The sequence below is a fragment of the Phaseolus vulgaris genome, chromosome 8 (genome assembly GCF_051622355.1).
Source record: "Phaseolus vulgaris cultivar YP4 chromosome 8, ASM5162235v1, whole genome shotgun sequence".
Lineage (NCBI taxonomy): Eukaryota > Viridiplantae > Streptophyta > Magnoliopsida > Fabales > Fabaceae > Phaseolus > Phaseolus vulgaris.
The window spans coordinates 11,235,761-11,249,014 of NC_143505.1; the positions used below are offsets into that span (position 1 = coordinate 11,235,761).

The 13,254-nt window shown below is 30.2% G+C and overlaps 1 pseudogene; it reads left to right on the top strand.

Moving 5' to 3' along the window:
- The first annotated feature begins 6,742 nt into the window (after window positions 1–6,742).
- Window positions 6,743–11,612, top strand: LOC137824568 (MDIS1-interacting receptor like kinase 2-like; annotated as a pseudogene).
- Window positions 11,613–13,254: the final 1,642 nt, after the last annotated feature.

The window sequence follows — 13,254 nt, forward strand, 5'->3', positions numbered from 1 at the left end:
TACAGGACTAAACGTCTTTGATTAGTCAAGACCTTTAGTTAAACTATACCCCCTGGCCACAAGTCGTGCCTTGTGATGCTGAAACGTGCCATTTGCATTATACTTGTTCTTAAAGATCCATTTGCAACCAACAATGTTTGCTTCTGGCAGTAAAGGAGTCAAAGTCCAAGTTCTATTGTTGATCAGAGCACAATATTCATCTTGCATGGCTTGATTCCATTGAGGAGATTGAAGATGCAGTATATGTTTTGGGCTTGAAAATACCTAACTTAGCGCGAGTAGTCATGGGATGAATGTTTTGATTAGATAAAGAAACAAAAAGAATTTGTGGTGGTGACAACAGGTCAGAATGTGTGATTGTGTAAAGGTGTTGTGGGCCTTGTAATATGATCAGAAATAGGAACAAAAGGAGTAGCAATTGGAGACATAGGAGCATGATGACTTTTTATGGCAAGTGCACCGCTTTGTCAAAAGTAATAATTGTCCCTAAGGACGGATATCGATCCACAAGGAACAATAAATTATCAAGTACAATAATCGCTAAATATAGAACAAAACAATTAAAAGTGTATTGAAAGTAGTTGTGTTGGCGATGATCAATCAGAAAACAGACAAAGAATTAGTTGTTTCAATTGGAAAAATAGGGATTAGGTTTCATCTCTCTCACTCTCATGTATTTTGATTAGCATGTCAATATTAAGTTCTTTAATTGAAATTGATGCCCGTATAAAAATCATTTATATCGATTCCTCGCATATAAAATCCTTAAGAATGTTCCCTAACTATCGATCCCTCGCATAATTATAAGAACAACTTAGAACGAAGCTTAGAATTTAAAAGCAATTAACATTTCAAGTCTATTCCTAGCACTCAAATATGTTAAGTATTGTTGTTTAGGTCCAAACCCTAAAAATACCTCCTGGTCAGATTTAAGATTCTCAATTTGTCACGAAAAATTAAAAGTAAAACAACAATACCAATAATCAATCAAGAACTGAATATTAATATATAAGATATCACCTCAATACATAAGAGTTTGAACAGATTACTCACAATCCCAAAGGGTAGAATTAGCCACGCATACTTCTAGTACCTTCCATTCTCCCAATTGGGTTACAATTCACTCTATGGTGTTTTCCTCTCAATCTGACACACTAGAGTTGAGCCTCTAGCCCTCTATTTATCCTAGTTTTCTAGGGTTAGGTTGTTTCATGTGTCGCGTTAATGGGCTAAATGATAAAACATAAAAAAGGCCCAATATTTCTTTGCATCTTTTTCCATTATGGGACCTTCCATCTTTATCTTTTTAGCTCAAATCATTCATCTTTAATCCAAATCTCCAATTTTTCTTAGAAATCTGCAATTAACACTAAATTTGGGAATAAAATACTTTTATTCAAATAAAGATCATAAAAAATATAAAAAGGTATAAATTCATAAATTAGGGATTATTTTATATGTAAATTAGCAATAAATCATCATAAGTGCCTATATTTTAATATGAAATATTACTGAAATTAGGCACTTATCACTCTCCCCAACTTAGAATCTTGCTTGTCTCAAGCAAAGTAAATGAATATATTTGAATTTAAATATCAAACAGCTTAATTCACTAAACAACAAATCAAATTAGAAACTTATGATGCTTCCAAATTCAAATATAGAAAAATATAGACACAATCAAATTCTAGGATCAAATCAAAACAAACAAATGACAATTCATCCAGGAATATCTTTTCATATGCTCACAGGTAAGTGTTTCTCTCTATTTTCACTGAATCATAACATATTTGAAACATGAATCTTGAGGTCTTTTCCAGGGTTGTAATGAGGCTGGGCTTCCAAAAAAATATTAGTTTTTCTTAGATAACAAAATGCACATCTTAAAGAAGAAGAACATACCTACAATTCAATTATAGATAACATATATGTTATTCAATCACCACTTTCTTTCGATGTCCTTTTTCCTCATTTTCTTTCTAACTTTTCATGATTTTCATGATGATTCTTTTCTTTTCTTTTCTATTTCTTTTTCTTCTTCTATTTCTCTTTTTTTTTCAATAATAGGAAAAGATTATTCCTAATTTCAACTTTTTGAGCTTTCACAATCATAACCAACCATTCTTTTTTCTATATGTATTGCATCTATGTTCTCCTTCCTTAAACATGCTAAAGGGTAGGAAAATATATCATTAAAGGTTGAGGTGCAATATTAACAAAAATTTCTTGGCCCAAAGGGGATATAAAAAAAATGGAATTATAATATAAAGGTTGGTTTTTTGGCCCTGACTCCTAATTAACACAAACAAATGCCTCAATCATCTTCATGCTCTTTTATGATGCAACAAAAATAAAATTAAGCAACCATAACTGTCAATTCATCAGTAAAACTCTCAAAACTGTTTAAGGTTCACACACTCACTTGGTTTAAATGGTCTCATTCCTTTTTGTCTTGTCATTATCTGTCTTAATCAATCATCCTGTTAAATTTTCATGTATCATAATTTTAACTACATTTGAATAGAGATTCAATCATATTTTCTTTTCTAACCTATGTCTAATTCATCTCACTATTTAATATTTAAACACAATTTCTTTTTTTCCATAATTCAAAATTAATATTCTAGTTCTTTTTTATTTGAAAAAAAAAAACTAGAAAACAAACAAATTAAAACTGAAATTTATTCAAGAAAGATAATTCAAGACTTAAAACTAACAAACTAAAAAAACAAGAAATTTATTCAAAATAAGCAATAAAAAAACTAAACAAATAAGCAAATAAACAAAAAAAAAATAATCGAAAAATAAAATAAATAAAATAAGACAAAATTCAAATAACTGAAAAGAAAAGAGAATTAGAAAGATAAAATCATATTTTTGCTCAATCCTCTCTTCTTAAGAAGTCATCCAGCTTATTGTTAAAATCTTTATCTACGGTCTTACTTCATTTGCTGGATCTGCCCCCTGAATAATAGAACTTGTCCCCATGTCAAAATACATAACTTGCAAAATGATTAGGAGGCATAAAGGATTTATTTATATTATTTAATTATTTAATTTTTTTTAAAAATAAAATTAGCAAAGGTAATAAAACAACATAAAACTAAAGTGTGGACTGGGTTGCCTCCCAGTAAGTGCTCGTTTAACGTCATCTAGCTTGACGCCTGTTTATTTCAAGATGGACAACTCTCTTTGTTGCATCATGTTGTATGCATTCTTCCTCGTTACAAGAACATCTTCAACCATACCATAAGGATCTTTGATGGATTTGTCTGCCAACTGCACCTTGGTGGGTTGAACCTTCAAATCACCTAAATACAGTGCAACCTTGTCCACAGATAAAGCACCTATAGACACGGGAAGATTAAAACCTCTTAAGTTCTTGGAATTTTGAAACAAGTCATTTTGAGTCATGACACTGCATCTAGTCTCCAACTCTCTATTTCTCCCTTCAATATAGCTCCTATTCTTCAGAAATCTCTCAAATTTTGAATCTTGCTTCAGATTTCCTGCAAAATAATTCCTAGGGAGCAATTTGTCAAAGAATTTTCTTTCCTTCTCTTTTTTTGAAGGAGGATGAGAATATGATAAATCTTTTTCAAGAACACTTCTCTCCTTATTTTTAATTTTTTCTTCCTCACTTCTTTTCATTTCTCTCTCTAACTCCTCAATCTCATCTTCTTTTTCAGCTATTACATTATTGCAATGCTCTTTTGGGTTGGTTTGGTTGTCGATTGAAAACTGACCACTTTGTATTTCTTCAAATTGTTTGGCCACTTTTCCTATTTGGATCTCTATATTCTTGATTGTTGCCATGCTATTTTCTTCCATTATCACAAGCTTTGTTAGGGCTTCTTCAACTTTACTCATTCTTTCAAGCATGGATGGATCCTCAACTTCAGGTGAATTGTTCAGATAAGAATAGTGACCATTAGGATGATCACCTCCACAAAAATCACACATGATTGATTGACTCTGACTTTGAGATGAATGCACAACATATAATTGTTGGGGCAATTTAGCCATTCGTGCGGTTAGTTGTCCAATCTGTTGTGTTAGAATTTTATTTTGAGCCAAGAGTGCATCTTCTAACGACCCTTCCTTCTGAGTATTTTGTCTATCATGTTGGGCTTGATAATCAGTTGACACCAATGCAACAATAATCCTTGTCGCTTGTTCTACATCAAGAGCCATCATTGTGCCGCCAGCTGCAACATCTAGGAGCATCTTTGTGTCAGATCTGAGACCGGTGAGAAATATGCTCAGTTGAGCAATATCTTCAAACCCATGATTTAGGCATTTTCTAAGAATCATTTTAAATCTTTCTCATGTCTCACATAATGATTCATCTGCTCCTTGTCTAAACACAAAAATTTCAGACTTTGCTTTGATGTAGCGAGAAATTGAAAAAAATTTTTGCAGAAATTTTTCCTCTACATCCTTCCAACTAGTGAGACTCTGATTTGGAAGTGATCTGAGCCAATCCTTAGCCTTTCCTGCCAATGGCAAAGAAAACAAGCGCATATAAACATTTTCAAGATCACTTGATTGAAAGCTCATTGTTCCCACCAATTCATAGAATGTAGACAAATGTGAACATGGATCCTCATGATCCATTGCTTTGAATTGATGGGTAATGATGAGAGTGAGAAAATTGGGATTTATTTTCAAAGGCCTTAGCAGTAGCAGGTATTGCGATACTAGAATAATGCATTGGTCCTTGGTACATGACATAATCTCCAAGTGTCCTCCTAGGAGGTGGTGCTTGTTCTTTTGCCATGTTGCTTTCTTCCTAAAATATATTAGTTTTTTTTTTCTTTAAAAAGAATAAAATAAAATAAATTCAAAATAAATTTGAAGATAAAAATAAAAACAAAATATGCAAAATAAAATAAAAATAAAACAAAAACAAAAATAAAACACTAAAATGACATTAAAAGAAAAATAACAAAAATATTAAAAAAAAATATTAAAAATATTAAAAAAAAATATAGATAAAATAAAAACCAAAAACAAAATAAAAGAAAACACTAAAAACAAGAAATAACTTACTTAAAAATAAAAAATAAATACTAGAAATAAAATAAAATAAAACTAAAAAGGAATAAAACTTAAAACTATAATTATAAACAACTAACTAATATTGTAACTAACTAGCTTACGTAGAAATAAAAATTAAAACTAGTAATGAAAAATAATTAATTAAAACAAATAAATAACAATTACGTAAACCTACGTAACATAACAAGAATCAGAGTAAAATTCAAAGAAAACATTAGTATCATTGGAAAATTTGGAAACGCTTAACAAATTTTTATTGAGCGTAGGAACATGCAGAAGATTTTGTAAAGAAAGAACAATGTTAGTGATAGGAGAAACAGAAGATGCAAAGCCACTATGAGAGATAACCATTTTTGTCATTCTTGAGAGTCTTTAGCAGCAACTTCATCTTCTGAATTTGAACAAGCGTATGAGATGCAAATTGTTCTTGAATATAGTTCTAGATTTGCGTAGAAGTATCTAAATCTACAACTTTAGTAAAAATATGGGTAGTCATTGAAGCAAGAATTCAGGCTAAGATAAGTTGATCTTGTTGTTGATATTGAAGAAAAGTATATGACGGTTGAGAAGTAAAAGAAGAAGGAGATGAAGAAGGAACTTGATTTCCTTCAAGAAACTTCAAAAGTTTAAGGACACGTATAGTGGCAAGAACCTAGTGACGCCAGAGAAGGAAATTATCTTCATTAAGTTTGAGGCTTATGGGAGTGGTGAAATGCTAACAAATGTTATTGTGGAAGAAGAGGAAAGAATTATAGCAAAGGAGGAAGGAGAGGTTGGGGATTCTCAATTTGTCACGGAAAATTAAAAGTAAAACAACAATACCAATAATCCATCAAGAACTGAATATTAATATATAAAATATCACCTCAATACATAAGAGTTTAAGCAGATTACTCCCAATCCCAAAGGGTAGAATTAGCCACGCATACTTCTATCACCTTCCACTCTCCCAATTGGGTTACAATTCACTCTGTGGTGTTTTCCTCTCAATCTGGCACACTAAGGTTGAGTCTCTAGCCCTCTATTTATCCTAGTTTTCTAGGGTTAGGTTGTTTATTGTGTCGCGCTAATGGGCTAAATGATAAAACATAAAAAGGCCCAATCTTTCTTTGCATCTTTTTCCATTCTGGGACCTATCTTTATCTTTTTTGCTCAAATCATTCATCTTTAATCCAAATCTCCAATCTTCCTTAGAAATCTGCAATTAACACTAAATTTGGGAATAAAATACTATTATTTAAATAAAGATCATAAAAAATGTAAAAAAGTATAAATTCATAAATTAGGGATTATTTTATATGTAAATTAGCAATAAATCCTCATAAGTGCCTATATTTTAATATGAAATATTACTGAAACTAGACACTTATCAGACGAAGACATCAGTAAAGAAACACTGGCTCATGATACCATGTTAGTAGGAGAGAGAATGATTGGAAGGTATAGAGAGAGAAAAGTGTAAAAACTCATATATTGAAAAGTGAATAAATTTGATCAGAAATGTGAAATATAAAGGCAGAGACAAATTGTAAATAATAACTAAAATTAGGTAATTTGTTTAATGTATATAAACCTCTGAAAGTTGAAGCATATTCAAGTTATCCAAACTTGAGTTCTGTTAGAGAATCAGTGATTCAAGAATTAATCCATAGCAACCATGATGTTTTTATTTCTTTAACCCATGAAGCTCTTATCATTATGGTTGCTTCTAGTTGTAATGGTCAGTTCTCTCCATGCAACATTGTCTTCCTCACTCTCACTTCAACACACAAAAGCAAATGCTCTTTTGAAGTGGAAAGCAAGCCTTGACATCCGAAGTCAAACATTACTATCTACATGGGATGGTAATACTTCTTGTAATTGGCTTGGAATTTCTTATGACTACTCAGGATCAATCTCCAACATAAATCTTACAAACATTGGAGTAAGTGGTACGCTTCAAACTCTCTATTTTTCATCTCTTCCAAACATCTTCAATCTAGATACTAGTCTTAACTCCTTGAGTAGAAGTATTCCTCCTTAAATTGGTGTTATCCAAAATCATTCATCTTGATTTAAGTCTCAATCATCTCACTAGACCAATTCCTTCTGAAATAACTCACTTGGTTAGTCTTCACTTTTTACATTTGGAAAATAATGGTTTCAATAGTTTTATTCCTGAAGAAATAGGTGCATTAAGGAATTTGAGATTAAAAATGAATTAGCTAATCTCACAAGGACAATTCCAAATTCTATTGGAAAGCTATCATTCTTGTCAATACTTCTTTTATGGAATTGCAGTCTCACAGGATCTATTCCAAAATCTATTGGAAATTTGATCAGTCTATTAAGTGTAGAGTTTTCATTCAACAAACTTTACGGACATATTCCTCACAAAATTGGGAATTTGTCATACTTAAAGTTTTTTAGGCTTGGAGTTAATTACTTATATGGTTGTATTCCTCAAGTTGTAGAATCTAAATGTTCTATATGTACATGTAAATAACTTATTTGGTAACATTCTAGTGGAAATTGAGAAGTTGGTCAACTTGAACAAGTTAAGGCTTTTTGTTCCTACCAAAAATGGACTTGGAGGTACCTCGGTGAGGACTGCGTGTTCCTCAGGGCGTGTTCCTCGGGGAGGTCCACCTGCAAAATACTCTTTGATGCTTAAGTCAGTAGGAGCATAAAGATGATGATACATTCTTAACAAAGAGGTAAGAGTAAGAGTATAGAATAAAGTTTATTGTTTCCTCTTACTGAGAGAGTCATCACCTATTTATAGGTCTTGTTGGACTCAGACCATTAAGAAAAGCATTGAATGGTTATCATGATATATAAATGATTTCTATAACCGCTAGTAACTTATAACCGATTTATGGTATGATTTATGTGTCTTAAATATAATATTAAACGGGCAGTTATTATCTGATTTATGTGCCTTAAATATTATATTAAAGGAGCGGTTCTTGGTCTGAATGTACCCGATCATAATTGGGGGCATGTACACTTTTCAATAATAATCTTTTGGGTTCTATTCCTTAAAAAATTAGAATATGAAAAATTTGTTTCAACTTAATTTGTCCCTTAACTCTTTATCACGTACAATCTCTCCTACAATCAGAAATTTGAGCAATTTATTCTATTTGTACATGTATGCCAACCATATATATAGGTCCATTCCTAATGAATTGGGAAAACTATATTTTCTTGTGACGATCCAATTGTTAAATAATAATCTTTGTAGGCCAATCCCACCTTCCATCGGTAACTTGGTCAATTTGGAATCTATTATGCTTTAATGTTATGTTTTGATTGAGGAGGGGATTTGTGGCGGAGGGGAGAGAGTGAATTTGTGAGGATCAGAGATGACGTGTGAGGATATTTGAAGTTGTTTGGATTGAGGGATGATAGACTAAATTTATATGGATGATTTATTGAAATTTGTGAGTGATATGATAATTGAGAAGGAAGTTATAAATTATTTTAAAGGTGTAAAATGTAAGTTTACAAATTTACCCTTGTTCTTAAAAAGTATTTGAATAATGAATTCTGATACTTATTTTAGGTTTAAGTTAATTAAATTTTTCTAATATATAATATTCATAGTTATTTGTATTTTTTAATAAAAAAATTAAAAAATATAATAGAAAATAATTTTGTGTTAAATTGAAATAAATTTATTAAATATATTAAAATTTATGAAAATAATATTTATTATTATATATTTTTGTTATTTTATATAACTATATATATATACTTTGTTGATATTATAATTTTATTTTATTATTTTTATTATTTATAATTATATGTTGTTATTAATAGTATAATTAAATATTTTTGAAATTGTTAAACAAATGTATCTAATATTTAATTTTTTTATTATATATATATAATTATATTAATAATTATAATAGTAATAAAATAATTAATATTATTAATATTTTTAATAATTTATATATTTTAAAAATAATGTAAAATTTAAACATAATGGTATGATAAAATTATCAGATTTTTATAAATATTATGAAATATTAACTATCAGCATGAAAAAAATGTATTTTATTTTTTATGTATCAATTTTTATTTCAATTTATATCCAATAAAATAAATAAAATAAAATATAAAATTTCACTTATCATTAATAAACACTGGAGGAACATGAAATAGTCGGTGACTACAATAGATAATAGATGAAGTCATTACATTAGAATCCCAAATGGAGATACCTCATGTTGTGTCATAGAAATTCAAAAAAATTACAAACATAATAATGTCCAATAACACATTAAATTTAACTGACAATCAAAATATGTTCAACATAAAAAATAATAATAAGACAATAAAAATACAATCAATGTTCTTCATTGCCTTCAAGCTTATGAAGTCTATCTCTGGAACAATTCCCTCAACTATTGCTCACATGACAAAGCTCACCACACTTGCTTGATTTTCAAATAAGCTTGGTGGATACATTCCAATAGAAATGAATGGACTAAACAACCTTGAATATTTGCAATTATATGAAAATAACTTCATTGGTCATTTGCCTCACAACATTTGCGTTAGTGGAAAATTGATAGATTTTAGTGTTAGCAATAACTATTTCACAGGTCTAGTACCCAATAGTTTGAAGAATTGCTCTAGTCTCATAAAAGTTTTGCTTGAGCAAAATCATTTAACAGGAAATATAATAGAGGATTTGAGTGTATACCCAAACAGGAAAACAACTTTTATGACCATCTTTCCCCAAATTGGAAAAAATGTCATAGTCTCACAAGCCTTAAAATCTCCAACAACAATTTATCAGGAAGCATTCCACTGGAACTAAGTCAGGAAAGCAATTTACATGTACTTCAATTGTCCTTAAACACCTCTCATGAGATATTCCTGAAGAGTTAGGTAATTTGATATACTTGATTGAACTCTCTATATATATTAATAATCTTTCAGAAAATGTTACTATACAAATAACATCATTGCAAAGACTTGACACCTTAAAGCTCAAAGCAAATAATCTTTTTGGCCAAATAAACTTGGTAACTTGGTCAAGTTATTACAATTGAATTTGAGCCAAAATAAATTTAGGAAAAATATTTCATCCAAGTTTGGTAAATTAAAATATCTTTAAAGTCTTGATCTTAGGATGAACATTTTGAGTGGAAAAATACCATTAATGCTGAGAGAGTTGAAAATGTTAGAAACATCAAATCTCTCACACAATCATCTATCTCTCCGACCTTGATGAGATGATAAGCTTGACATTTGTTGATATATCATACAACCAATTAGAGGGTCCACTTCCAAACATTTTAGCCTTTAATACGACTACCATTGAAGCATTGAAAGATAATAAAGGTTTTTGTGGTAATGTCTCAGGCTTGGAACCATGCCCAACGTCACGTGACAAATCTCAAAGTCATAAGACTAACAGAGTCATATTGGTACTTTTACCCATTAGTTTGAGCATTTGCATGCTAGCATTATTTGTCTTTGGAGTCTCATATCATCTTTATAAAAGGTCAAAGACAAAAGAACATTTGGATGTAGAATCATCAGGCCAAAATCATTTTTGCGATATGGAGTTTTGATGGAAAGATGGTGTATGAGAACATAATTGAAGCCACAAAAGAGTTTGACAATAAACATCTCATTGGAGTTGGAGGACAAGGAAGTGTTTACAAAGCTGAATTGCAAACAAATCAAATTGTTGTTTTTAAGAAATTCCATTCCATACAAAATGGAGAAATATCCAATGTTAAAGCTTTCAAAAGTGAAATTCAAGCTTTGACGGAGATTCGATATGGATTTTGTTCTCATTCCCGATTCTCATTTTTGGTATATGAGTTTTTGGAAAAGGGGAGCACAAATAAGATTTTAAAAGACGATGAACAAGATATTGCATTTAATTGGAATAAGAGGTTTGATGCCATTAAAGGTGTATCAAATGCTTTATTCTATATACATCATGATTGTTCACCTCCAATTGTTCATCGAGATATATCAAGCAAGAATGTTCTTTTGAATTTGGAGTATGTGGCTCATGTCTCAGATTTTGGAACAATCAATCTTCTTAATCCTAATTCAACCATTTGGACCTCATTTGTAGGAATTTTTGGATATGCTTCTCCAGGTTAAATCCATTCCTTTTTTATACTGGAATATAATGATTTTTTAAGTTTTCTTTGATAGTCTTAAATACTTGTAAAAAAATATTATGATGGGTAATTGTAGGTTTTGTTTTTATTTTTTAAAATATTATGATATTATGATAACTCTTTTAATTTTGTATAGAGTTTACATACACAATGGAAGTGAATGAAAAATGTCATGTATACAACTTTGGGGTATTGGCACTAGAAATACTTTTTGGAAAACACCTTAAAGATTTTATAAATTCATTTTTGACATCTTCATCAAAAGTAAAGAACTTAACTCTCGATATTCCTTGATTGATGTGTAAGTTAGATAAACATCTCTCATATCCTGTAAATATTACTAAGGAGATAGCTTTGATTGTAAGGATAGCAAATGTTTGCTTGACTAAAAGTCCTAGTTTTTGTCTACCATAGAGCAAGTTTTCATTTAATCTTCAGTGTAAAAATCATGTTCAATGAATTAATTTTGTTGCCATGAAAGTTGAAAGGTTGAATTTATCGAATGGGTTGCATTGTAATTTTAATTCTACTCTTCATATTCTATGTCAATTCTTCAGTTCTATATCCAAGTTTGATTTGGTCTTGTACCATTTAATCAATGTATTTTGTTTGTTTAAACAATTGTTCCCTTTTTATGTAGTTTTGGTGTGGCAAAATCTTAAGTTACTGATATATGCATTTTAAATTGAAATTGATTTTAACTTTATACGCAACTAGCCTTCCTAAACTTTGAATTATAATTTTGTATTTTGTATCTTGATACTTTTAATTATTTATTGTCTTGATATGCAAACTTGGTTTCAAGTTGTATAATTTATAATTTATAAGCTATTCACGAATGACATAATCTAATTTGTTTTTAAAAAATGAAATTCAAAATATTACACATAATAGAAAAATAAAACAGAGGAAAAAAATTGAGAGAGAATGCACAGATTGAGAGAGAAGACTTATTCAACAAAAGAGAAGGAGAACATAGGAAAGACAAACAGGAAATTTAGGGGTAATTTTGTATTTTACCCATCTTTATAGAGTGCAAATGAAAGTTATGTGAAAAGAAATACCTGTAGGCTATAGTCCAAGTTAACTAATTATGGGCCACTTTTAGTAACTTTAAATGGGAAATTTCTTCCTGCACCCCCTTAATTCATTGAATCCCAAAGTATCCTTCCAAATGCATGCCTTTTTACAATTTTGAATTGTGGAATGAGATACTTTCCGGATCATGGAGAATATAAATTTGTATTCTGATTGTTCATTTGAATTCTAAATCATAGAAGTTTGGTGGAATAGTGTTTGCATAATCACAACGTTTGTAAATCACTAAGTCTCATCTCCACACTCATAGTAGTATCATGGGCTTGTCATTGCCATAAGTGACAGAAAGAGAAGGCCAGAAAGAAAGTGGTTAGATCTCAAATACAGAGAAGTTATGACTCCAAAGAGATTGAAAATTACTTTGAGTTTGTAAACCCAAAAACAATTGATTTAGAAGCTTCTGCCCCACTATCAAGGCAATTTTTTCCTACACCATATCAATTCTAACATGCATCCTATCATTTTTCTAAATTTCCAAAATTATCCTTCTTCCGGATTTAAAAATTCAGAATAATTAATATAATTAAAAAATACATTCCGGATAAAAAAAATCTAGAATACAAAATTAAATATGCATTCCGGATAAAAAATTTCAGAATTCAAAAATGTGTTATGGATATCTAAATTCAGAATATTTCCGAAAAAAATTCTGGAAACAATTTTTATTTCCACCCTCCTTTTATTTAAGGTTATTTTCGTCATTTTATAGGGACATTTTTGTTATTTTGAATAAGAGGTTGGGTGCATGTTAGAATTGCTATGGTGCAGGGAGCATTTGCGCACAGAGGATTCACTATCTCTCCGTGTAAAATAAATAACGGGTGTGGCTGAAGAAGACAAAGGGATGAGGGGGGGTGGAGGAAGAAATGGTTCACTCAACGTATTCATATCTTTATACAAAAAGGACGTTTCGGTGGAGGTGTTCACTCCAATAAAAATGTGTTTAATATAATTTTCC